A 4,969-nucleotide genomic window follows, 5' to 3' on the forward strand; every position below is an offset into this window, starting at 1 on the left:
CTTAGTCCTGGGCCCTGGTGAGTGTCAGCATCAACGCAAGAAACACTCAGACCTGTAGAGAGCATTTGTGAGTTTATTTGGGTCAAACTGGCAACAATTGCTGGGAAGCAAAATCTTGATAGATTGAGAAATGGTCTGGAAAATGGCAGTTTTGCCCTTTACTCTACACATTACAATCAAAGGAGAAGGCGTAAGGGGGTTACGTGAAGTCCACTGGTGACAGATTAGGGAGGCAGGGAAAAGCAAAGCAGGGAAACCTCTGGAATTGGAAAAGAGGTAAAATGATAGATACACTTCTTTTACACGGCGGGTCCAGGATAGTGGACAGTCAACAGTGAATAAGTGAACAGTGCTGTGTGTGAACAATGAGGGCATTCACGGTCTCTGCTCTGGTGCAGTGACTGAGCTTTGAGGCGCCTGGGCAAAAGTAAATTCCTTTATTATAGCAAAGATACGTTTATCAGATATGTTGTGCCAGATGCAAAAAGACAACAGGCAGGCTCAGTGAAGGCAAAGACTGACTTTTCTTAGAGAAAAATACTCCCGTAGGACATGACTACAGGCCATGAATTCTTTTTAGTTAAAGCTTTAATTTCAGACCATCCTTTGTGGTTACTTCAGGTCGCTGAGTTTGTAAGGATGCCATGCAGGCCTCCCCTGAGCTTGTCAGGTTACTATGTGGCCCCTTTTCTTCCACGCGAGGATAAAATGAGTTAATTCCTGTAAAGCCATTAGAACAGCCTAGTAGCTAGTGTTGGACCTTTATTAACACTGGTGCTAAGGGATCCTAACGAAGATCCCTATGTACTGTTATAAAACAAAATGCAACTGAGTAATTTTGAACATTTAATTGGCTTTATTCAATGATTCATGAATTGGGCAGCATTCCATCTAGCAAATAGGAAGGAGCTCAGAGGAGCTGTACAAAATGGAAAATTTTATAGGCAGAAGGGGAGGAAAAAAGAGAGTTTCTAGAGAGGAGTGGATTATTTCAGGCAAGACCATCTTCCTTCAGGAATGGGCAGGGTCTGTCAGGCAGAGTAGCTTACTAGTGCTGACCAGGTTCAGTCCAGATTGACTGAGTGAGGGCGACATTCCCGGTGGAGGCTGCAACTGCTGTTAAGTCTTCATTAGTTTATTGATGTGGGGCTTAGCACAAGTGACATCACTTTGGGCCTGTAGTTACTTTTTTAACAGTGCTGTGTGTGAACTCCGGTTAAATACCAGAGGGGAAAGGGGAAGCATGGCTTTTTCTCAAAAGGAAAAAGAGCTTTCAAACAGCAGTGATATGAAGAGGGAAGAAGCTTTCTAGAACCAATTTCTGAAGTGGGCATGAGGCTCATGGCTCCCACAGATTAGAGTGTGGGGCATACCTTCTTACACTTTCTCCTTTCCCACGATAATTGGTTCATTTGTGTAAGTGGCAGTTGCTGTTTGTAGAGCTTATGGAGTACCGCAGACTCGGGAGAGTCGTGGGTGTACATCACAGGGACTTGGGCCTGCGTGCCATTTCAGAAGGCACTGATGACCCTAGGGGTGTCGCACACAGCCCCCACCTATGGGCATCGAGCCAAATGTGTGGGGTGGTCTTTGGAGAAGCTTCGATATGGTAGCTTGTCTCCCCCTCTACTCCTCAGTCTTTCCTGTCCCATAGCAGCAGCAGCCTCCGGTTTTGAACTCAAGGACATTTGTTGCATGCAATCATTTTATAAAGCTGGCTTATTTCCATTATAAATAATCATGAAATTGGTGGTGAAGGAGAAATGTAACCACATTTTAAGCTACAAAAAGGCAGTGATTCATTTTTTGTCCCTTTAAGAAGCCTAGTCACAGTCAGATAGTTTGTAGCAAAGTCGTATGCTAGGGCGTTTCCCCAGTCATGTTAAATTCATGGGGGAAAGTCCTCCTAGGGTTTAGAACTGAAAAACAGACAGCTTTAACTACAGGAATGCTGATGTAAAGAGCAGGGAAGGGCGGCATGTTCTAACCATTTAGGGGAAAAAGTGTATAAAATGTTACTAATAAGCTCTGCTATGTATTTCTTGCCATTTTCCTCATCTAAAGAAATACTGAGATGAGTTTTAAATTCTGAATGATTATCTGACAACTCTCATCTCTAGAATAAATTATTAGCAAGGGTTTTATTTTGCTGTTAACTTTACTAGAAACTCAAAGGACACAGGATTACCAGAGCCCAGAGGAAGAAGTAAAATCTACACACAAGCAGACCATGAACAGCCGTTTCTAGAGTCCCTTTCCTCACCTGTGTGGACATTGGCCTTCTTTCTCAGTGGGGCTGCGCTGGAGATGGCAGGGCCCTTAAGCACCTCCTTGATGTGGCCCCCCTGGGCTCATCTTCGTCTCTTGCCATTGCTCCTCGACCCACCTCACTGCCTACCATGTACTCCACTGTGCCAAACTGCCCACTGGTCCCCAGTACTGACATTATGAGCCCCCTTCTTTCACCCACTTTTCCTATCTAGGTAAGCATTGACTCATCTTTTTCTATTTTTTTCCATATTATTATTTTCTTTTTAAAAATGCAGCATTAACTTCCGGCAAGATGGAGGAATAGGTGGTCGCACCGTACCTCCCTCGTACAACCAAGATTAGAAAACCAATAATTTACAACAATAATTTACTATCAGAATAACACCCAGATCCGGCAGAGGATTTATCTGAATGGAAGTCGGGCAGCCAAGAAGTTGAAGTAGACGCGTTCATCCGGACTGGTAGGAGAAGACGAGCCGGCCGCGGGGCTGGCTCGGGTCGGCGGCGCGCGGAGGTCGGGGGAAGGTTTGGCGCGAAATCGGCACAAAAGCCATCGGGCGCGCAAGAAGGCAGCGGTGATCCCTGAGTACGCAAGCTGCGTCTGGCAGACCCAGAGGGGCAGCGATTGTGGACCAGGGCAGAGCTCGCGGCCCGGAAGCCCAGACAAGGGTCTGAGTCCAGGAGAACGGAACTACCGCCATTGTTTTCTCCCGCCCCACTCCCGCTCCCTCCCCGACCCCACATATAGCGTCACAATCTAGTGACCGGGGTGCCCAGCCCCAGTGAGCACCTAAGGCTCCGCCCCCCCACCGTAACAAGAGCAACCAGGCCGGAAAAAAGAAAAAAAAAAGAAAGGGGAAAAAACAACAACAACAACAACCATGTTTTCAACAGAGCAAATCAGTCCCCCAGGACTCATCCTTTTGAGCGACCAAGAATTAGCCAATCTATCAGATGCGCAGTTCAAAACACTGGTGATCAGAAAGCTCACGGAACTGGTGGATTTTGGACGAAATTTAGATGAAAGAATGCAGAGTACCATAAAACAAATGCAGGAAGACATACGGAGGAGAGCCAATAGTGAAAGGAAGGAATATGAGTCTCAAAACAATACAGTGGACCAGAAGGAAGATAGAATCAACCAAGCAGGAAAGCATGATGAAATAAGAATTCAAAAAATTGAGGAAAAGATTAAGAGCATCCAAGACACCTTTAAACGTTCCAATATCCGAATTATAGGGGTACCAGAATCGGAAGGGGAAAAGCAACAGATTGAGCATGTATTTGAACAAATAATAAAGGAGAACTTCCCCAATCTGGCAAAGGGAACAGTCTTCCAAGAAATCCAAGAAGCTCAGAGAGCCCCAAAGAAGTTGGACCCAAGAAGAAACACACCAAGGCACATCATAATTACATTAGCCAAGGTAAAAACGAAGGAAAGAATCCTAGAAGCAGCAAGAGGTAAGGGGACAGTCACCTACAAAGGAGTTCCCATCAGACTGTCAGCTGATTTCTCCAAAGAGACCTTACAGGCAAGAAGGGGCTGGAAAGAAATATTCCAAGTCATGAAAGACAAGGACCTACATCCCAGATTGCTCTATCCAGCAAAGCTCTCATTTAGAATGGAGGGCAGATAAAGTGCTTCTCAGATAAGGTCAAGTTAAAGGAGTTCATCAGCACCAAGCCCTTATTTTATGAAATGCTAAAGGGACTTATCTAAGAAAAGAAGATAAAGAAAAGACATGTATAGTAAAAGGACAGCAAACTCACAAATATCAACAACCACACCTAAAGCAAAACCAAAAGAAACTAAGTAAACAATTAGAACAGGAACAGAACCACAGAAATGGAGGGCACATGGAGGGTTAGCAGCAGGAGGGTGGGAGGAGGAGAGAGGGGGAAAAGGTATAGAGAATAAGTAGCATAGAATGTAGGTTGAAATTAGATAGGGGGAGGGCAAGAATAGTACGGGAAATGTAGAAACTAAAGAACTCATAAATATGACACATGGACATGAACTATAGGGGGAAATGTGGGTGGGAGGGGGTACAGGGTGGAGGGGAGAGGAGGGGGGAAATGGGACAACTGTAATAGCATAATCAATAAAATATATTAAAAAAAATGCAGCATTAAAGCCATCCACACACAGATAGCCCTATGGCTTCTTACCCATCTTATTCTATCTAAACTTAGGTACAAAACTATGGAATGCTTCATGAATTTGCATGTCCTCCTCGCACAGGGCCCTGCGAATCTCTGCATCATTCCAATTTTAGTATAGGCGCTGCCGAAACAAGCCCGACTCAGCTTTCAGCAGTTAGTACCAATGTGACTTTATTCCAGAATTTATTCCAGCCCCAAGCAAAGTTAATGGCATCTTTTCTGCCCTTCCATTGTAGCCAGGACCAACTTCGTTGTGTGATCCACTGCAATATGAGTTCACAGTGTCACCCTTCCTAGTCATACAGGGAGGGCAGGGACTTACTCTTGCAAAACTGCACCCGCTAGTCCAGGATTTCCCAAGAGCAGTGCATTGACATTGCAGGTTGGAGAATATCGTTGCAGTGAGGCCTGCCTTGTGCATTGTAGGATGCTTAACATCATCCCCAGCCTCCACCCTCAGTGCGATAGGTCAAAACAGTCTTCAGACATTGCCCATGCCTCCGGGGGACAAAATTGCCCCTGCTTGAGAACCATT

At 45.2% G+C, this 4,969-nt stretch overlaps 1 pseudogene; it reads right to left on the bottom strand.

Annotated features, from left to right (window-relative positions):
• Positions 1 to 4,468: 4,468 nt before the first annotated feature.
• Positions 4,469 to 4,569, bottom strand: LOC114498255 (annotated as a pseudogene).
• Positions 4,570 to 4,969: the final 400 nt, after the last annotated feature.

Source organism: Phyllostomus discolor, chromosome 5 (assembly GCF_004126475.2).
Source record: "Phyllostomus discolor isolate MPI-MPIP mPhyDis1 chromosome 5, mPhyDis1.pri.v3, whole genome shotgun sequence".
Taxonomy (NCBI): domain Eukaryota; kingdom Metazoa; phylum Chordata; class Mammalia; order Chiroptera; family Phyllostomidae; genus Phyllostomus; species Phyllostomus discolor.